The sequence below is a fragment of the Silene latifolia genome, chromosome 6 (genome assembly GCF_048544455.1).
Source record: "Silene latifolia isolate original U9 population chromosome 6, ASM4854445v1, whole genome shotgun sequence".
Lineage (NCBI taxonomy): Eukaryota > Viridiplantae > Streptophyta > Magnoliopsida > Caryophyllales > Caryophyllaceae > Silene > Silene latifolia.
Genome location: NC_133531.1, coordinates 88,772,371 through 88,795,192, shown reverse-complemented (window position 1 = coordinate 88,795,192; position 22,822 = coordinate 88,772,371). Strand labels below are relative to the sequence as shown.

The 22,822-nt window shown below is 42.3% G+C and overlaps 1 non-coding gene across 1 annotated transcript; it reads right to left on the bottom strand.

The window, feature by feature from the left end:
- Nucleotides 1–19,263: 19,263 nt before the first annotated feature.
- LOC141589251 (small nucleolar RNA R71) lies at nt 19,264–19,370 on the bottom strand. Its single transcript, XR_012520199.1, has one exon. It is a non-coding gene; the product is annotated as a small nucleolar RNA R71 (small nucleolar RNA).
- Between the last annotated feature and the right edge of the window lie 3,452 nt (nt 19,371–22,822).

The window sequence follows — 22,822 nt, the reverse complement described above, 5'->3', positions numbered from 1 at the left end:
CCTAGTTAAACATAGGTTATATAGCCAAAAAACCTAAGTGTTTATGCGTAAGTAATAAAACATGGACTAATTAAAGCCCACAGACGAAATCCTCTCGATCGAGTGGATTAGACCACTCGATCGACCAATGTCTCAACAGAAACTCCTCGATCGAACAGCAGGGTTCTCGATCGAGGGCTTGATCAAAGGCTGGTTACTCGATCGAGGAAGGAACCTCTCGATCGAGCTCAGGGAGCTTCAGGGACCATTCGATCGTCCTCCAAACAGCTCGATAGACCACCTATCCACTCGATAGACCACTTGGGTCCTCAATTCAGCTCACGTCTTCACCCAAATGCTTCGTAAAGCGTGCAACGACACTTCTAAGTGCAACATCTCACTCTGGGGTGGTCCCGTCTCCTCTAAATGCATGCAAAAAGGACGAAATAGAGTATGGTTTCGCTACTTTTGCGATCATCCCTACAAAAAGGACAAAATACACCAAAGTAGCCAATTCGGGGCAAAATACTATAAAAACAGTATATAAATGCATGGAAATACGTGCTGAAATAGGCCAAAAAGACCGTACATTAGGCACGTATCAAATCTCCCCAAACCAAACCTTTACTCGCCCTCGAGTAAACTCAAAACTAAACTAATGGAACGGAAATGATAACTCAGAGCTAGCCTAACTTGTCCACTTGAACCACTTTAATGCAACAGAAATTAACAGTTAAAGCTAGACAGTCAATACGCAAACGAATTATATGCTGTTCAAAAATAAAGCTGACCTATCGACCTTGCAAGACCAACAAAACCGGACTCTCACGTGGTCACTCTTCTCTCATGAAGCAAAGGGCAAATGTTATATGTAAAAGAGAGAAGAAAAAAAACAGTCACTCACCTAATCATGACCTACATAGCATGCATGCAACAAAAATGAAAGACAATTCAAGTACTAATGCACACACTCCAACCAATAATGTCCGTCACAAATAGGGTTTGCAAATGATATGGGAATAGTGAGGTTCAGGTGAGAAAAGGCTAAACAAGTTATGGAAATGTGGAGGTAAAAGCGTCAAGCTAGTTCCTAACAGGACCATAATAAACCATCCGGATCTCAACTGTCTGAAAGACTAACACAGGTGCCCTTCACTTGGCACAAAACTCACTAGACTGGAAACACAATCTCCTCAAAAAATGTAAAATAAGAGTGGAGGAGTCAGACGGTCACAAAGTTCCCTTTTTTAAACACCGTCTGAGACAATTAACAACCAACCAACCCTCTTGTCGATTGTACATCTTCGAACATCTTCTCAACTCTGACAAGAGGGTACAACTTTTTTCACAATCTATCTCTCTTTTTTTCTCGTGAATCACATCTTTTTTTTTCATTTTTTTTTCTTTTTTTTTTCTTCTTTCACGTTTTTTCTCTTTTTTCAATACTTACTTTTTTTTTTTTTTTCTTTCTCCTTCCTTAATTCAAACACCAACTCCAAACGGGAATTACGGACCAAACTGCAACAGAAAACGTACCACAAAAGGACAGACTAACTAGCTTGACTGGGCAGGCTTAGTTTGGAATGTGGCTAATGGGTCAAAAAGGTAAGTTTTGGTCAATGTGGAGCTAAATGGGTGAAAGATATAAAGAAAGGGGAATTGCAAGACCCTCCCTGCATGTGACACCAACCGCAGACCCGAATATGTGCATTTGACAAGAAATTGAATGTCATAAATGTGCAAATGAGACGAACATGCTATGCAAGGAGTACTACTCAAAATTCCTAATGAACTGGTCATGAATGTCACCGATTATTGCTCTAAAACTCGAAATTTTTAAGTAGTTTGCCGTTTATCGTCAAGTCTAAACAATCGGCTATTATTTGAACAGAAATTCGTAGACTATGCGTATGACAAAGCTAAAAACCATCAATAAAGTGCAAGGCTCAAGTGAATTGACAAGTTAAGTGCAATATCATCACAGGAATCTACCGTTCCGACTCAACCTAAATGCAAAAATAAACGTGAAATTTGTTGAATTTTTAACATTTTCTAATTTTTATGGATTTTTTGATTTTTAATGAAAATAAACAACAAATGCAAACTGAAAAATTAAACGTGAATGCAAAACAAATGCAGATGCAGACTCAAAAGGATGCAATACCCTCCCCAAACCAAAACGGACAACGCCCCCGTTGTCCTCCAAAGATCACCAAAGCAGAATATGGGGATGGGAGTATACAACCAATAAAAGAAAAAATAAAGGAGACGAAAAAAAAAAAAAAAAAATAAAAAGAGTGAGAGAACATACAAAACACGAACTTCCCCAAACCAGCCAGAAAACTGGGGAAGTGAGTAGACCAGTAGCTACTCGTCGTCGGCACCGCTGTCTCTCAGGCACTCAGAGTCAACAAACCCGTCTCCCCAAACCAGCAACGAACAAGGGGGAGACTCAGTCATCATCATCTCCAGGCTGATCATTCGAACCGGGTACGAACGGAGGGTCACTCGCCTCCTCTCTGGCAGCTCTCGCGGCCGCCTGCTCTGCCCGTAACCGCACCTCTCGCTCTACCGCTGTCTCCTCCTTCTCCTCATCTGAGTCAGAGGATAATGAAGGGTACCCGTCCGCTGGGTATCGGTAGAAGGAAGGATGCGGCCACCCCTCTGGAATCGGTCGCCGGGCCCGGATGTGGAACTCGTAGAGAGGGAATACGGCTAAAGCCATATCCCGTCTCATCTCAGTAAGGTACCTGCACAACTCCGGAGGCAAGGCATCACGACGCCCTTGGTCTGTGACCGCGGGCGCCTCTAAAGCAGGAGGGCAAACAAAATTGGCCGGAAAAACCGAGCCAGAAGGAGGGTCAAGTGGGGGTGGAGTGTGAGACTGAGTGGGTGTGGGTGTAGGCTGAGTCTGGGAGCTAGAAGATGCTCCGGCCTCCCGCTTCCTCTTCTTCGTAGAAGAAGAGGGAGGGGTGAAGGTAAGGTGGTAGGTAGGTGGAGGTGGCCTCGCTCCCTCATCAGCAGTAGGGAGCGGCGAAAGTGGGGGAAGGGTAGAGCACGGCAAGGTAACAGACGTGGAACTACAGATCTTCCACGTCCTCGCGCTCCCCTTCGCCCTGGGAAACCAGGTCAAGGTAGCCATGGCATCCAGGTCAAGGTAAGTCACCTCATCGGGTGCGGTGAGTGAAGGGTCGAGGGGTAAAGGTGGCGGGCAATCCTAGTCACCAGCCCGCCGCATAAATCTGCGGTCTTAACCCGAGTCCCAATACCGTTCCAATCTTTGAGCTACCGTAAAGGCAATGTTCAGAACAAACGAGGTACCGTAGTCAATGTTGAGGTACCCCGCGAGAATAGCTAGCTCAATGTTGGTAACGTTATTGGGCTCAGGGCGCCCAAAAATGGTCTCTCCTAGTAGACGCAAGTAGTAACGGGGCGCAGGTAAGTGAACATGAGCTCCCTTCCGTGAGTGGAAGGGAGTGTGAGACAGAGCAGCCCAGAGTGGCTGAAGAAGGTCTCGAGGTGGGGCAGTGAGGCCGTCACTGACTAGGCCTAAAACCTGCCCAAACTGAGCCAAAGTCCAGTGATGTGACTCATTACGGAGTCGGAAGTGAATGCAGGCACTGGAGCGGTCAGCCTGGTAGGTGTCGGTGTCAAAGGAATAGGAGCTAAAGAACTCGTACGTAAGGGTACGAATAGTAGCCTCCTGCATGGTGATCAGACCCGACATACCCGTCCCGTTCAATAAGCTACAGACCTCCTCATAGATGCCTAAGGTCTCTAAGTCAGCTCGTGCGAGGAAACGGGTGGAGGAGAGGGGGCAATGAAGTAAAGCGACTAACCGGTTCCGGTGAGCCTCTGAAGTGAAACGTCAAGGCATCTTCGATGCAGTGTCGATGCGCCCTCTCCCGTAACAACAGCCTCGGACGGGCTGGAAGTGAGGGCTAGCTGGCTAGCCCGCTGGTGTAGTCTCGGTGGCAGCATACCAGGTTGCTGGAAACGGGGTGTCCGTCCACAGTCCAGTAGAGAGAAAGGCCTGGTGGGAGTGAGGGTGATGGCCTGTGAAGCCTGAACCGAGCTCCCGGCTGTGCTAGCCGCGGAGTAAACTGTCCCTGCAGCTGAGACAAGTAAAACAGGTGCTGCAGTGGTGACCAAGGCAGAGCTAGTGGCAACAGCAGGGGCCACTTGCTCCTTCCCGGACGAGCTAGAAGAGCTGGAGGACGTGCTAGTAGAAGACAAGGAACTCGCGTCCATCCTGCAAATTATCAAAGGGCATGAATAAGAAATATGCTGCTAACCGTGATTAAAACGATCGCTAACCAACATGTGACAGCAACAGAGCAGCCCTAATAGTCGAAGATTCGACTTCCAGAATACAAAACCAACAATTCCTCAATAATTTTCGAAAAACAGCAAGTGAGTGGTGGATAGATGATAAGGCAGTGTCAGCAAAAGAGCTAAAACAACATGAAAACCAGGAATGGGAGCATGTATGACTCTGGTCAGTCGATAATAACCACTCACAGCGCGAGATTCGTAATAATTCACAGCATGCAATGGCGATAGGGGACGGTGGCGGCAATTAACAACAGTATTAAGTAAGCATGGACTGAAGTTAAGCAAGCAAAGCAACAGAAAATCGTCTGACAGTCGAAATTTTTCGACTCACAGGAACCCTAATCGCAAAAATCGCGCTAAATTCGAATTAAGCGCAAAAACAGCGAGGGATTGCTAATAGGTCATCATCAAGCTAATCAAGGGCAAATAAACACAAATTAATCGAATAAATTCGACTACACATGGAATTTTCGAACCCTAATGCAAAATCATCTCAAAAATTCGAAATAAATCAAGAGAAATTGCAAGGAGTGTGATAGAAATACTTACTTGATGATGATTAACCTACAATGTGCAATTAAACTTCAAAAACGAGCAAGCAAGGCGGATTTTTAATCAAAAACCCGCGAACCCTAATCCCCTTTGAAAACCGTAAAAACGAGCACAAAAGAGGGGGAAATTAAGGGGTTATGGAAGATTAATTAGCTAGCAAGAGAATGTAGGTGTTTGATTTGATAAATTTGGGCAAGAAATTGGGGATTTGGGGAAAAAGAAATCGCAATAAGGGGAGTTTAGACGGAAGTTAGGAGTGAAATGAAAAAGATTAGGGAAATAAAGAGTTTAAGATAGAAAACTCCCTCGGTCCCTGTTCAATTCACTCGATCGAGTGATTTTAAGTCACTCGATCGAGGACTTGTTGATGTCCCCTTACTCGATCGAGTAACCAACCTCTCGATCGAGTACATTCATTGGGCCTTCCTCGATCGAGTAACAAGCAGACTCGATCGAGCCATCTTTCACTCGATCGAGTACAAAAGTACTCTATCGAGGACTTCCTCGTGTATATTTCCTTGAATTTCTACCGTTTCTTCCTCGAAATGCGTGCATTTCCCCAAACCTGCGTAAAACAAATCCCAAAATACCAAATATGCAGAAATACAGTCTATAGTTTTAGTCTCACGCTAAAAAGAATTAAATGTCTAAACTAAATGTCCTAATTAAAAACGTAATAAATAAAATAAATTCAAAAGAAATTCGACCAAAAATTTGTTACAATTTGTTACACGGGGCATTTCCCCGTTTAATTCCCAATAGCCGTCAGTAGCCCCTTCGTGGGCTTCTGACTGGAGGACGTCACTTCAGCGATGCTGACCGTCCTTTTTGACTTCCATGAACTCGAATTTCTGAGAGGGGGAGGAATATAATTCCAATCTACGTAGGTGCGAACTGTTTTTGTTCTCGCCCCTGCGTCAGCTTCCTTAGCCTTCTTGGCTCCAGTTTGATTGACAATGGTTCCACCCTGTCCTTTGACTGCTCCTTTCTTGCCTTCATCCTGCACTGCAGTAAGGACAACAGACGAATTTTCCTCCTTGTTGCTCTCAATCCGAGGCGGAGGGTTAGCAATAATAGCAATATTCTCCAAACTTTCGTGCCGGAGTGTCAATAATAGGGTCAACAAAGAAAGGGCATTGCAAGGCCGAGCTTGCATGGGAGCCCTCCTCCTAATTGGGACCCACGAAAAGTCAACTCCTCATCCCCTACCTGGAAGGTCAAAGTCTTCCCCGACGTCTATCACCGCACGGCGGTGGACAAAAATGGTCTCCCTAAAATGATAGGGGTATGCACATCTTCGGGGATATCTAGGACGACAAAGTCAACGGGAATAAAGAACTTCCCGATCCTAACAGGTACGTCTTCCGCTACACCTAGTGGCCGTGATAGACTACGGTCGGCCATCTGGACAGTCATATTGGTGCAACTCAGCTTTGTCACACCAAGTCTCTTAGCTAGAGACAAAGGTAAAACACTTACGCTAGCGCCTAAATCGCATAGCGCATTATCAATCAAATTCATTCCTATGTGACAAGGGATCGAAAAACTACCCGGGTCTGATTGCTTAAGAGGTAGCTTATTTTGAGACAGGGTTGACCCCATCTCAGTCAAAGCGACAGTCTCGTTATCATTAATGGTCCTCTTACGTGCTAAAATATCTTTCATAAATCGTAAATAAGAGGGTACCTTCATAAGCAATTCAGTGAATGGTACAGAAACTTCCAAACTCTTCAACAGCTCAACAAATTTGCTAAATTGTTGATTAATCTTTGTATTCTGCAGCCGCCTCGGGAAGGGAACAGTAATTGGAATCTCAAGTCCCTTATTTCTCGCCTCCAAAGTGTCTTCCGGCGCAAGTTCGGTGTCCTTTGGGCGCTTCTTACCTCTCGAACGAGGTCTTTCTGGTGATTCATCGCTTAAACGAGCACTAGCAGGCTCTCGAATAAGCTTCCCGTCAGTTATATCACTCGATCGAGCACTGTGTCCACTCGATCGAGCTGTTTCTTCAGCAACCTCAGTCGATCGAGCAACAGCCCCCCTCGATCGACCTTCTTCAGCTTCCAGGTCACTCGATCGAGTAGAGTGACTACTCGATCGACCAAGATCTTCACCATTTCCACTCGATCGAATCGGTTCACACTGGACTTCGATCGATCGAGTAATCGCTTTCGTCGTGAGTCCCTTTCTCTTAACAGAACACTGTTCATTATCAGTTACAGCAGCTTCCAGGTCTGATTTCGTCATTTCTGGTCCTTCATAAGAACGACCGCTTCTCAACTCTATCAAATGTACCGTCTCATTTGGGTTCTTGTCATTTTGAGTTGGTAAATGACCGGGCTTCCTGGAGGATTGATTTGCGGCGAGTTGGGCAACTTGAGTCTCAAGTGCCTTTATGGTCGCGTCTCGCTGTTGATCACTTGTACTTCTTTGTTGATCACTTGCATGGAGCTGCTTTGTAATGGCTTGCATCATAGATTTCAACTCGCCCATTTCACTCACTCCACTTGAAGACGAGCCGTGGCTAGGTGGGTTAAAGGACGGAGGCTTCTGATAGCCTTGTTGCTTCTGATGTGGCGGGATATAGGGCTGCTGCTGCTGATTTGGAGGAGCGGTGGGATTGAGTACGTTGCTCTGGTTACTCCACCTCAAATTGGGGTGGATATTCGGCTCGTACTGGTTGTTGTTTTGCCTATAATGTTGAAAGGCAGCACATTGCTCATAGGGACTAGGACAGAAATCAGAGACATGTCCGTCTACCCCGCATCTCGTACAGACGAAAGGACCGTCTGTCATAGCATTAACCTGGTACATCCCTGGCTTGAAAGTTCCCCCTAGCTCATACTTATCGAACCTAGCAGTAAGGGCTTCTAATGCAGCCACTGAAGACGACTCAGCAGCTCTCCTTTGGTTTCCCCTCGAATTCCCGTATTCGGCCCTGTGAGTGGCCAAATCATCTATGATTTTCCATCCTTTCGTCGGCCCCAAATTGTCAGAAAATCGACCGTTGGCTGCCGCATCTAGAATAGCTCTCTGATCATCATATAAACCATTGTAAAAATGGTTACATAGACTCCATTTCTCGAAACCGTGGTGCGGTATGGTCCGCACCAATTTCTTAAAACGAAGCCATGCCTCATGGAAATTCTCGTCGGGCCCTTGTTTGAAGCTAGTTATCTGGGCTCTGATGGCTATGGTTCTCGAAGCAGAGAAATACTTTTTATAAAACGCCAGTGCTAGCGAATTCCAATCTGTTATGCCGTGAACAGCTTTGTCCAAATCCTGTACCACTCCCTTGCGATCGCGGAGTGAGAAGATGAACATAGTCTCTTTAATCGATCACCACACACCGGGAGGAGGTATGGAGCGACGAGAGTCGATGAAGGTCTCCATATCTTTGAGCCGCATCTTCTTTCGCAGCTCCCCGAACTGATTTTTCTCTACCATGCGATATAAGACGGCTTCGGTTCGAACTTTCGGCATCTCCCGTAGTTCGAACCCCTTATAAAGATTGTCGTTTGTGGGCTCGGAGTGACTAGCAATGGATGCTTCCTCGGCCATTTCTGGTACTTCTGGAAAAGTGATAGACTCAAGTGAATAGTCGGAAACTGGAGAAGACGGCGGATTGTCTTCGAAAAGCTCGTTCTCGTAAAAATTGCCGCGAGAACTGGGCTCTTCCTCTTCCTGTTGCTCTCGAAATAGTCTCCTCTTTGCGCGACAAGATCTCTCAATCTCGGGATCAAAAGGTAGCAGTGGACCACCTTGCGACCTGCGCATAAGACGAAACTACAGACAAGATATGAGAATAGTCTAAGGAACGATGTTCCTTAAACTAAAAAGGAGAATTAAAAATAAAACAGCTAGTAATTGGAACAATTGCCTCCCCGGCAACGGCGCCAAAATTTGACACGCACATCGTTGACTGTCAAAAATAAAACCTAACGGTCTCAACTAAATATGTAGTAGAGGCGTTCGAGTATCGAATCCTCGGGAGGTAATGCAACTACAAAATTGTCTATCTCCAATCCTATGGTAACAATGGGGTTGATTGAATTTTTGGTTCTAAACTACGGAGTGAAAAGAAGAGAAATAAGGTAAGAGCAGTAAAGCAAGAAATATGAATTAACTATCAATAAGAGGGAGACATGTCGGGAACTCGGTTCACTACGGTAGTTTAACAACTCAGCAGTAAATGACTCAGACGAACTAACGCGAGACGGATATTAGAAGGTCCTTTCGGTCCACTTCCCACCCTAAAATACCACTAACTTAACTTTCGTGCTCATTAGGCGCTCTCATCGTTTATAGCGAGGCCTATTTAATCCAATCTTTCGATCCAGGGTTAATTGTAGCCAGTTTAATAGGTGACATAGAAGCGTGCACTCAACTAGGTCGGTGATTACAGTTATATTGCTATAGTGACAGAGTCTCTTATATCAATTCATTCACTACGTCGTCATTATTCTACCGCAGATCCCCTAATCCCAACATGAGGGGAGATTAGCTACTCATACTAGTAATTAATCTAACAGCATATAAACTTCCAGCAGATGACATGACGAAATAATAATAATAATAAATGATGATGAAAATTAGGGCAAGAAAGAATAAAAGCAATAGCATAAAAACAAGAAACAAACAACAATTGAAGGTTAATTAATATTAAAGAGGGAAAGAGAATTACAATCCGAGAAATTCCGGCGTAAAGAACGAAATCCCAAAGGGAAAATAATCCAACGTCGAAGGTAACGAGAGTCTAATATGAATGATAGTAAAAGAGATAGTCTAAGAGTAAAAAGAGATTAAAGCTAGATAAAGATAAAAGAAGATGACTAATAACCTAGTTAAACATAGGTTATATAGCCAAAAAACCTAAGTGTTTATGCGTAAGTAATAAAACACGGACTAATTAAAGCCCACAGACGAAATCCTCTCGATCGAGTGGATTAGACCACTCGATCGACCAATGTCTCAACGAAACTCCTCGATCGAACAATGCGGTTCTCGATCGAGGGCTTGATCAAAGGCTGGTTACTCGATCGAGGAAGGAACCTCTCGATCGAGCTCAGGGAGCTTCAGGGACCATTCGATCGTCCTCCAAACAGCTCGATAGACCACCTATCCACTCGATAGACCACTTGGGTCCTCAATTCAGCTCACGTCTTCACCCAAATGCTTCGTAAAGCGTGCAACGACACTTCTAAGTGCAACATCTCACTCTGGGGTGGTCCCGTCTCCTCTAAATGCATGCAAAAAGGACGAAATAGAGTATGGTTTCGCTACTTTTGCGATCATCCCTACAAAAAGGACAAAATACACCAAAGTAGCCAATTCGGGGCAAAATACTATAAAAACAGTATATAAATGCATGGAAATACGTGCTGAAATAGGCCAAAAAGACCGTACATTAGGCACGTATCAGGATCCTAGTGTACCTTACATTTTGAAACAGGACATATTTCTACCCCAGGGATTCCTTTGAGTGTGTTGTGCGTTTTATCATGTTTCGGAATGATTGAGGATTGGAAACAAGACATATTTGAAAACGAAACTGGAACTTTTTATTGGAAAGAGAAAAGCTTAACAGACTCGAAGGAACGATTCCTAGGACACACCCTAGGTCATCGTGGAACAAACGACTCAACTTTAAGAAAAGAAAGTCCTAGACTCGACTCGACTAAGATAAGAAAACAGATCCCGACTCATAATTTTTAAATCTGGTCTTGAGCTTTCCCTTGTTCAGTTGTCAACTTAGATGCTCGGCCCTTGTCCTTCATCCCTTTGATGGTCTTCCTCCATCCCGAGGTAGTCCTCTGAGGATCTACGTCAATGATGAAGGTTGGTGAATCGAATTGTCCTTTATTAACTTCGTTAACGAGAGGAGTGCATTCTAGAGCAAGACTCCCGACTTGAATTTCATTCTTCGGGTTTGGCAAGAATTCAAAGCAATCCACAAATATCTTCCCGATAAACACCCCTTTCAAGTGACATGGGCGTATAAGATGGGAATAATCGACATTGTCTTCGACAGAAACAAAGTTGGAGTGATCGCCAAATGGATTGGTGATGTTATTAGGTTTAACAGCTGGGATCGGGAGCGTTCCGTTCTCAATCATGTCTTAAATTTCGTGCTTCAGTCGATAGCACCTTTCAGTATCATGGCCTTTCCCTTGATGAAAGGCACAGTAGGCATTTGGTTTATACCATTTACCTTGTTGATCAGCGGGGGGGTCCGGAGTTGGACCAATAGGCTTCAGCTTTCCTTGGGCTATGAGCCTTTGGAGAGCGTATGTATAAGTGCATCCGATATCGGTGAATGCCCTAGGTGTTTGGCGCTGCGGCTTCTTCGATCGCCCTTCTAAGAGATTGATGCCTTCGTCTAAATGGGTCATTGCTGGGGCTTTGGTCCTAGACGATGAGGCCCCTTGGTATCCTTTTGGCTTCTCAACTTCTGCCATTCGGACATCATCCTCTACCTTTATTCCGATTCTTATCAATTCTTTGAAAGAACCAAAATTCTGGTATTTCAAAGCATTATGGTAAACAGGTCGTAAATTCTTCACGAACTTATCTACCATTTCAACTTCGTCAGGCTTCTTGGCTAACTTCACGCTTTCAGCGCGCCATCTTGCGAGGAATTCAGTAAAGCCCTCTTTTTCCTTCTGTGTCATTACTTCCAAAGTCCTTATGTTGGTTTGAATCTAACATTGTCAGCATTGTGCTTACAGAACTCCACCGTAATATCTTCAAAAGTGGGGAAGTTCTTAGGGTCAAGATTATAGAACTACGCCTTCGAGTGTTCATCCAGAGATTGGGCAAAAATTTCAGAGAGCATGTCAGCAGGTACTCCCTTCAATGCTAAGTACCCTTTATAGGCCTTAACATGGTGGACTGGATCTTCGGTGCCCTTGAACTTTGGGATATCAGTGAGTACCATGTTCGTGGGCAACTTATCCTGAACTGGGGCATCGGCCCTAGCATTCTCATAGTGAATGTTCTTCCCCTGGGAGAGTTTCAAACGGTCTTCGATGAACTTGAACCGTTTCTCCAGATCAGTCAGAGGTGGGGTAGATGGAGGGGAATCTTCACCCAGCTTAGATTCGATTGCATCCATTCGGGTCATCATGAGGTTCACGGCCTCGGTGAGCTTGTTAACAGCATCTTCCATTGCTTGACGTTGGGTTTTTGGCGGCCTTTCTACAAGAAAACCCCGTACTGAGTCAATATTTAAAGTAAGAGCCCCTGCACACTTAAGGACACGACCCCAAATTGACTCAAACAAAGACTCGACTTGAGACTGACTAACCAAAGGTTCGACTCACGGTTGGATTTAGACCTTGGTTCATTTGGACTCGACAAAACGACACGACCCGAATCATCATAATTCGGTTCTAAACCGGACTCGGTGTGACTAAACCCGTGATTGGACTAACATAGCCCATAGGTTCGGGTGAAACTCCCTAAATGGCCTAGCTTGGGCGTTTTTGTGGACTATCCTAGACCAAAAGGTCGACCAACATGACTCAAGCCCCAAGAGGTGAGCTTGGGTGACCCAACAAGGTCGTGTTCTAGACTCTTAGAACGAAACACACCCGGCCTAACACGGCCATGACCCGGACACGACATGACGCATTTCATGCTTGGTTGAGGTTCGAGAGGCACTTTGGATTGATTTTGAAAAACGAAAGATTGATTCGAAAATGAGATTTGAAATGGGCAGCATGCCGGCTATAAAAGCTCATTTTGGGCCGAAAATTCTAGTCCTATTTGGGCAGCATTCCGCGTTTTTAAAACCATGCAATTTTGAAAGTAAGTTGTTCAAAAGTTCGGTTTCGAAAAGGACATGGAAAATTTCGGAAAGACTCGGGAAAACAATTTGCACATTGTCATTCTCATGTTATAAGGATGTATGCTCCTAGACATCTCTAAGTCTCGGCAAGTCTTCTACAAGAAGGTCTATGCCCTCCATCCTTTTGCGGTCTTATAGAGCAAGGTGTCTTAAGGTAGAGTACCTAGAAGATCGTCCCCACCATCAAGAACCACGCGAGGTGAAGTGGAATCGAGCAATGTGCAGCTTCCTAGCATAGTGGGATGTCGCCCCCCACGCATCACAAAGAAATGCTGGGACGGCCCGGGAAAATCCTTAAGGGTTTATGCATGAATCGTAGCACTATGAGTAATGTTTTACTTTCCAACACTTTCTTTTCAAGTTTCACCTCGGAGGAAAAGACCCTAGAAACAAAGTGTAACTAGTCCTCTTTTCCCCAGTGAGTCGCCAAATCGTGGACAAGGCCCTCGGGATCTGCGTCCGCGGGATCCACACTAGGCATAATCGACTCGAGGTTCTTTCGAATCGAATTAAGACATATTAGAGTCGCCACCAAGTTTTTTGGGAACTTGGAACCGTTCAAGTCAACTTTACACCTTTCATCGAAAAGCATAAAGCCAATCGACTACGAGTGATTAAAGATAAAGACTTGTACCCTATATCACTCGATTTGAATGACTCTCGTAATCCAATGGTATTAAGACGGATCCACAAACCATAGATCTTGAGTAAGGGGTGAGGGTACGTGTTAGGAAGCCCATAAGGACACCTAACCCCGCCCGTCAATAACGGCCTCTACTAAGTCAAGTGTCGGATTTCAAACAAGGTCATAGCTACTACGATATATGATATGCAAATATTGTTTTAAACCCTAACATGTGACAACAATTTCTATGTCGTTTTAAATGCAACTAAACTAACTTTGTCAAAGTTGTAATTTAGCATGTTGGTTGATTTGAAATAAAAGATGCGCAAACACGGCTTAGGAGGAATGGGGGAGCCATTGGGATCTATCCTATTACAACCTAGGCATTTCATGCCGACACAACGAGAAATAAATTACAACTCAATCTAATTACAACAACTATCGTAATTACTTTGACTCAGATTACAATACAAACTAACAAAATACAACTTAAACTATTAAGTCTTAATAAACGAAACAAATGTAAACAAAAAAAGCTAAAGCTAAGTTAGACTAATTAAAGATGTTAGCCGAATTATTAGTTTATAAACAAATTAGATTAGAATTAAACTAATTAAATTAAAATAAATAAGTACAAAGGCTTGAAATAAATTAGGTACAACTTATTAATTAAATTGAACCCAACCTATTAAAATTATTCACCAATCCATATTTATTAAAATAGGATTAGTAAATAATTAAAGAAACAAAAGAAGAAAAGAAACTAAAACTGGCAGACCCGTGCAGTGCACGGATCAGAAGTCGGACAGACCCGTGCAAGGCACGGTTTTGTAGAAAAGAAAAATAAATTATGTTTTAATTACGAAATCAGTAAAATAAATTACGAAAAAATTAATTAAATTAAATTTACGGATTTTGAACCATAAAATATAATTAAAACGACTTTTAAGAAATTAAAAATAAATAAAACAAATTAAAGGTTAATTAATTACAAATTGAATTAAATAAATACGAACTAGGTTAGGTACAATTCTATATCGTCAACGAGTGCAAATGGAAAGGTGTTAAGCACACACTTCCATGCTAGCGAGAAAATTAGTGAAAGGGAAGATGAATTCAATTAAGTTACAGAATTGTTAATCGGTTTTTAAAGCTATGTCGATGTACCCTAATGTGTCTAATTAGGTTATCAAATCGATCTAATGTCATCTAAATGAGTTATATGTTAACAATCAGAGGTCATACTAACATATAAATGGTCCTAGGTTGTGTCGAATTGGCCGAAACAAACAAAGGGTCAAAAACGAGGAGCGAAGTTAGAAGTTCGTTTTATTTATGCCCTACCTTGAACACGAGGATATGTAAATGAGACGGGGGTGTACGACCCACTGATGTAGCGGTTTCTTTTCCCATCTCAAGTCAACGCGGGTGTTCATGGTGGTACTTTAACTCATACTCGGACTAAACTAGTTTCATAGTTAATTTAAACGATAAATAAAAAGCGTTAAACAAACAAAACAAACTATAAGAAAAACAAACATAAAAACGAAATAAAAAAGGAGAAAGAGGAGGATTTGATTCACCCTCAACCTACATGTATCGTTGACACCGTCTTGGGTCGTAATCGATGGTAGATTTTATCTCGAGAGGCCGTCGTCGACGAAGAAACAAAGCAAACACGCGTTTTTATCGAATCTGGACAGCAACTTTCAAACAGCGATTTCTCCCTCGTTTCACAATGAAAATTCGATTTAAAAGATGTTTTGAAAACTAGAAAGAGAGGAGAACAGAGATCTTAAAGTAACCCCTGCTCGTTTTGAATTATTGGGCACGAAAAACGAGCGCAAACAGAACTGGACAGACAGGAATAAACCGCGAAAACAGAGTGTATAACACTCTGTTTTTCGAGGGATTTAAATGTACTATCAAGGGCAATTTGGCTCGTAAATCTTTGTCTAATGTGTAGATGGATATTATATGGTTAATTAGGAACAAGAAACTCGAGTTTTGATGGAGGTTTGATGGAGGAACGAATTGTTTTTCGAAGAGGACACACAAACTATTTCAGTTTGGATGTCGGTTTTGTGGAGGGTTTTTGAGAGGCAATTAGGGTTTGTTTCTGAGGTTTAAAGCTTGTGAGTGAAGGTAGGATGTATGGAGAACTTAGAGGAATTAATGTATGGTGAATGAAGGGTATTTGTAAGGAGTTAAAGTAGGGTAAAAGGGAGGAGAGGCAGACGGGCTTGGCTGAGCATAGCTGCTGTCCAGCAGCTTTTGGGGGGTTTTCTAGGGTTCGTTTGGGGGGTTTTCTTGGTGCTTAAGGTAAGTTAATATGGGTAGGATATTAGGGTATGGGTTAGGGTTAATGGGTACGGGTTTTGGTGGTGTTTGGAGCGGGTTTTGGACTCGGGTTTGAGCTGCAAAATAGGGCGCTGGTTTGTGTTTTGCGCGGGCTGTTGGGGGTGATTTGGGACGGGATTTGGGCCATGGTTATGGGGTTCGAACTGGGGTTGGATGGGTAGTGGTCTAGGTTGGTTAGTGTACTCGAGATTCGTGCCAACTCGTAAAGAAAACGGGCTCAAAAACCGAGCTATAATCGAGCTCCAAAACGCTTGTTCAAAACGAGTTTTTTTCGATTTCTAAATCGATTTTTCAAATCGATTAACACATTAAAATAAATGACTTTTCAAATCAAATATACTCATAAAATGATTTTTCAAATCAAATATTTTTTTTATTTTCAATAAAATAAACTTGGGAAAATAAATTCAAAATAAAATAAATTAAATTGAAATCACCTTAAAAAAGACTTTAATTTAAATATCATTTAAATTAATAAAATGAACTCACTTAAAAAAACATTAATTTAAATATCATTTAAATTAATAAAATACTTCATCGACGACGCCCATTCTACATCGTAAAACGAGCTCCAAATAATGACAATGACAACTAAAGAATACATGTGTCCAATCATCATCGGGTGTTTGTCGGGTTCTCTATAAATTCCAATATCGACGGATACGGGTATCTACAGATTGCTTGGTGTGTAACCCACCCTTTTAAGCCGAAACCCATGTCAGCATTATGCATAATATAATGAACTGCGAGTGCTTATGTGTTATGTGATCATAAGTCCTTCCGTGTCATTTCAAACTTTCAAAACACCATTTTGCGCCGTTATAATGGCCGTTTCAAACGTCGGTCCTTCGCCGACCGTCGCAAACTCTTTTTATGTCGTCCTAATGACGACTTTCAAAACCGGTTTTCTGTAACCATTTCAAAGCACCTTTTTGCGCCGTTATAATGGCCATTTCAAACCTCGGTCTTTCGCCGATCGTTGGAACCTTTTTCTTGCTGTCGTAATGACGATTTTCAAACCGGGTTTTTACAACCATTTCAAAGCACCTTTTTGCGTCGTTGTTGATGTGACCATAATTAGAGCATATTTAGTCCCCGAATTAGCCTTGTTCCCATGCTTTTTAGTGCATATTTGGGTCATTTATTGTCTTTAGTTCTTTGTTTTGCATATTCTTTGAGGTTTTGTGCCCTTGGTAGGAAAGGAGTGCAAACCTTTGCATTTTCATGGCAAAATGAGGCTAAATTGATTGAATTCAATGACCAAGCATCAAGGAGAGATAAGATTAGAAGGCCTTTGTACATATTATAGTAGATGGGCAATGATGAGAAAAGATCCTTGCATCCCCGGAGAAATCCTCAAGGATTTTATGAAGAAAAAGGAAGAAAAGAAGAAGGAACAAGACTGCCTGACAATCCGTGCGGATTGTCAAGAAGACGCCCGTCTTCACCCCATAATCCGTGTGTCTTCACCCCCAAGACGCCCGGGCAAAAGCTCCAGAAGATGCCCGTCTTCACCACCTGGACGCCCGGGCAGAGACCGCCAAATTCGCCAGTCCCGTGCTAAAGATGCCCGGATTCCCAGACAGTCCCCATTTCGTCTTCTTCAAGCTTCAAGGAAGGATGCACATCTTTTTCTAGAGACCGGAGTCTCCCTAGAGACCGGAGTCTTCCAAAAGAGACCGGCATTTCCTCAACAAGGGACTTAATCATCATTTAAGCCCTTAGTTAACCCTAATTCATACACCTAATCTCCACTATAAATACCCCATTAGTCTAATTAGAAGAGCATGTTATTCTTAGCAATCTTTAGTGTAGTTAATATCAATCAAATCTCTCTCTAATCTTGTAATCAACATTTAATCAAGTTTTAATACAAGTTTTATTTCCTTAATCTCTCTCTTGTTCATCCTTTATTTTGGGTAATTGAAGATTATTTGGGTTATTATTGGGAGATTGACAACCTCTCAATCAAGCATCAAGTACTTCTTTTATTCTTTGCTTTATTATTGGAATCATTAGTAGGTATAATTCTCTTAATCCCTCTTTAATTATTGTTAATCACTTTCATTTATTCATCATGTTTCACTTTGTTGGTATGATTGACAACCTTGCTAGCATGTTCAACATGATAATGAGTGAGTAGTTTCCTTAGCTAGGGTTAATGGGTGATTAGGGGAAACCAACATGGGGGATGATTCATGCTTAAATTAATATGCTTTCATAGTTTATTTGCTTGCTTGTTGTGATCTCAACTTATGCACATGTTATGTTTGATGAAATGTGAGCCTATGAATCCTTGCATTTTTTACCCATCACCTATGTTTTCAATGAGACTTGTAAGACATAAACGAACTCGAGTCTCATTAGACCATGCATATTGTTGAGTAGGGAAGATTAAGTCGACTTGTAGGTGTTGTACAATCTAATCGATTCGGCTCCGGGACCCAAACTTTCCTAGGATTGTAAGATATAAACCAACTCGATCCATCACAACAATAATTGCTTGCTTATAACTTGAGAATATGTTTGTATGATCAATTCCCATGAATCCCCTATGACCCCATGACACCCTAGTACCTTTTAGAAATTGTTTACATCCCTTTTAATTCATCTTGCTTGTTTACTTTCATTGCTATTTAGTTTAGTGATCTTCTACTTCAAACCCCAATTGTGACACCCTTATGACACCATTAGTTGCAATAGAAATCTCATCTCAATTCCCGTCTCTTGGGATCCGACCTTTACTTGCCTCTTTACTAATTGTAGAGTCGTTTGTGAAGTTATAAATTGTGTTTTTGTCTAGGTGCTCCTAACGACAAGTAACCGAAAAATATAGTATCCGACCAAAAATGGCGCCGTTGCCGGGGACGGTGTTAACTTGATTTAGATTTTCTTACATTGTTATTAGTTGTGTCTTTCTTTGCCTTGGGGAAGTAAAACTCCTCAAGGTTTGTTCTAATTGTTTTCGAGTTGTTTGATATTTTGCATGTCTAGAAGGTCACAAGGTGACTTGTTACCCTTTGATCGCGAAATTGAAAGAACTTTGACAACCAATAGGAGACTTGCTAGGAGAACTTTGAGACGTATTGGTGAGGTTGTAGATATTCAACCAAATACTATTGAGTTCATCAACCCTTTTGCAAGAGAAGGTGAGGAGAACCCAACACAAAATCCAACACAAAATCAACCCACAATGCCTTTGTTTTCATCACATTCCATACCCACCGAGGAGAACCTACCCAATGGTACTCCCACACCACAACATCTAACCGGAAATTTTATTGCCAAATCCGCATTTATCCAATTATTCGAAAGAAGCCAATTTGGGGGGATGCCTAGTGAAGACCCTCATTCTCATATGGAGACTTTTTGTGATTATTGTGATGCGATTTCTCAAACCGGTGTAATTCAAGACCAAATTCGATGGGTCTTATTTCCTTTTTCTCTAATTGGCACCGCAAAACAATGGTTGAAAGGCCTTGATAAGGCTACTCTCGGAATTGATTCTTGGAAAAAGTTGGCTCTAGCTTTCTACAAAAAGTTCTATCCACCGGAAAAGACTAACATGCTAAGAGCTCAAATCACGGGCTTTAAGCAAAGGGATGAAGAATCTTTGTATGAAGTTTGGGAGCGATTCAAGGGAATTTGTCGCTCATGTCCTCACCATGGACTTAGCGAGTGGTTCTTGGTACAACAATTTTGGAACGGTCTTTATGAAGATTCAAGGAACATTCTCAACATGGGATCAAATGGAATGTTCACCGAAGTTGATGACAATCAAACTTGGAACAAAATTGAGGAAATGGCGGTCCATAACTCACATTATAGTAGACGTCGCAATGCTACTAGAGGAGGGAAGCATGAAGTGGACTCCATTACTCAATTGGGTGCTCAACTTAGTGCTCACATTGATACCATCAATTTGAAGTTTGAAAAAGCTATGGCTAGACTTGAAGAAGCCTCAAAATCACCAAAGCATCATGTTAATGCCATGACGGCATCTTCATCAATCCCAAGTGGGATATGTGAGAATTGTGGAACTTTGGGACATGACCAAGGTGAATGTAGGGGAACAAATGAACAAGTGAATGCTTTCCAAGCATACAAGAGTGGTACCCCTTATTCAAACTATTAGAATGAAAACACCAAATTCCATCCAAATCTCTCATACAAAAGCCAAAATGTTCAAAACCCTCAACCAACATACACCCCACCTCCCATGAGAAACCAAAATCAAAGACCCTTTTACAACCAAAACCAAGGTTACCAAAATCAAACTCCATACAATCAACAAAATGACCAAGGTTTTGATGTTAAAAAAGCGGTCCTCCAAATGCAAAAGAATCAACAAGAGTTCTTCACTCAAATGCAAAAGGATAGTCAAGCAAAGGAAATCACCATCAACAACATCCTAGCTCACACCAAAATGTTGGAAACCCAATTGACTCAACTAGCATCTTCAAGCTCACAAAGACAAAAGGGGCAATTACCACCTCAAAGTAATCCCCCAAGACATAAAACGGTTAGTGCCATTCACTTGAGGAGTGGTACAAGGTATGAAGCACCGAAGAAGCAAGTTGGGGATGAAGTTGTGGAAGCTAGTGACAAAGAAGAAATTGTGCAAAACTCCAAGGATGGAGAACCATCAAAAGAAGAAATTTCAAAGAAAAATGAAGACAAGGTCAAGGAGAAGGATCCCATTGTGATTAGACTTCCTTTTCCAAGTCGTCAAGCCAAGCCCAAATTTGATGACCAACTTGGAAAATTTATGGAAATTGTGAAGAATTTGGAAGTCTCAATTCCTTTCACGGAATTAATCAATCACGTGCCGGCCTATGCAAAATACATGAAAGACATCTTCACAAAGAAGAAGTCAATCTGGAAGCTTGAGACTATCGCCTTCACTAAAGTGAGTAGCGCAATACTTCAAGGGAGTTCACCTCCAAAACTCAAAGATCCGGGAAGCTTCTTAATACCGTGTACCATTGGCGACACCACGATCAACAAAGCCTTATGTGATCTAGGGGCTAGTGTGAGTGTTATGCCGTACTTGGTGAGTAAAAGGTTAGGGATGGGAGAGCTTAAATGCACCAATATCACACTCTAAATAGCTGATAGATCGACGAAGACACCATTAGGGATATGGGAAGATGTTCCCATAAGAATTGGGAAATTTTTCATCCCGGTGGACTTTGTCATTGTTGACATGGAAGAAGACTCCAACATTCCAATCATTCTAGGAAGACCTTTCTTACACACCGCGAGTGCGGTGATTGATGTGAAGCATGGAGAGCTCACTCTAGAAGTGGGAGATGAGAGCATAACTTTCAATCTTGACAAGACCATGAGGGCTCCCCGTTTGCATGAACCATGTTTTATGGTTGATCATTATAGCCGGAAGGATGATAGGAAGAAGTCGGAATTCCAATGGAAGAAAATTGAAGATGCTCCATTCAAAGAGCAAGTGAATTGTATCAAAGAGAGCTTGAAAAGCTCACCAAAGTCATGCAATGAAGAGGATGGCCTCATTGGCCAAGACAAGAAAGTGGGAGAGTTGTCTCTATCAACTCCAGAGATATTTAGTGATCAAGTAGATGAAGTTTGTGGTCTTTGGGACGATGAGTTTGAAGGGATTTTGAATCCCTATATTGGTAATGCTATCGATCAAGACCGACAACAAGGGCAAAGGTCTATTGAAGATCTTTATCATGATAATGAACAAGCTTTCTATTACTTCTTCAAGGTGTTGAGCAACATCAACAACACCTTGGACATGCCCCCATGACATCTCACTAAGGATGAGAGTTTGGCGGAGTCCTCCCTAAACCACCATTTGTAAATATTTCTAACCCCCTAACTCGCATTTTAATTCTTACATTGCATTTTTGTCATTTTTGGATTTTTATGCTTTGATCAAGATAATTATCAATTTTTGAGAGAAGTGAGGGAGGGACTAATGATTTAATTGATGTGTAGTGCTTTAGCTTAGTGTGGGGATAGCAATTGCCTAGGCTATTCATGCCTTAGTAGTGCCCCTACAATGAAGAACACAGGATTTGAAGAATGAAAAATGACAAGGGATATGCAAGTACACGGATGGAACTGAATTCGGGTAAAACAGGGAGAATTCGAGCGTCTTCATGGGAATCCGCCCGTCTTCAGGCAATCCGGGCATCTTTGTCAGAAGCCGCCCGTCCATCTGAGCTGAGAATTTGAAATTTTGGGACTGTTGAAGAATCCGAGCGTCCTGGTAAAGAAGACGCTCGTCTTCAGAAATCCGCCCGTCTTGGAAGGAAAGACGCCCGTCTTTTTGCCTGTGAAAAACAAGTAATCTCACTGTCTGAGAATTCGCCCGTCTTCAGCAGAAGACGCCCGTCCCGCAGTCGATAAATCCGAGCGTCTTTGCTGAAAGACGCCCGTCTTTAGGCGAGAAATCCTGAACCAAAAGAGGCAGAATCCGAGCGTCCCGAAGGAAAGACGCCCGTCTTCCCCCTGCAATTCAAAAATTTTCGGGTATTTTAAATACCCCATCCCACATTCATTTCTTCATTCCTTCATTCAAAACACTACCCATAAACCCTAAAACTCAAAACTCTCATCCTCTCCATCACCAAAATAAGATTTCCTCAACCACATTCAACAAAATCAAATCAAAACTTCCTTCTAACAACAATTAATCACTCCTCTTCCAACAAAAATCAAACCAAGCACCAAAATCTTCAACCTTTGAGTCGATTTTTGAAATTATAAAGGCAAAGCCTTTCACCTTAAAATCGATTTGGGTATACTTGGAAATTGAAGATTTTCACTCTTTTCTTGGTTAAATCATCAATGGCAAGGACAAAAGGAGAAACAAAGGCACCTAAGGCAAAGGCACTCTCAACAAGACAAAAGAGTCTTCAAGCAAAGAAAGCCTCATTGGCTATGGTGGTAGCTAGTTCAAACTTGGAAGTGCAACAACAACAACCTCCCTTGGAAGCAACAACATCAACAACTCCGGAAATTGCTCAACTATCAAACTATCCGGAGGCAATTTTCATTTCTAACTCCCATAGGGATACATTTGCCAAGTATGCTAGAAAATCCTTTCTATCCACCAAATTCATATGTGAAGATGCCTTGAA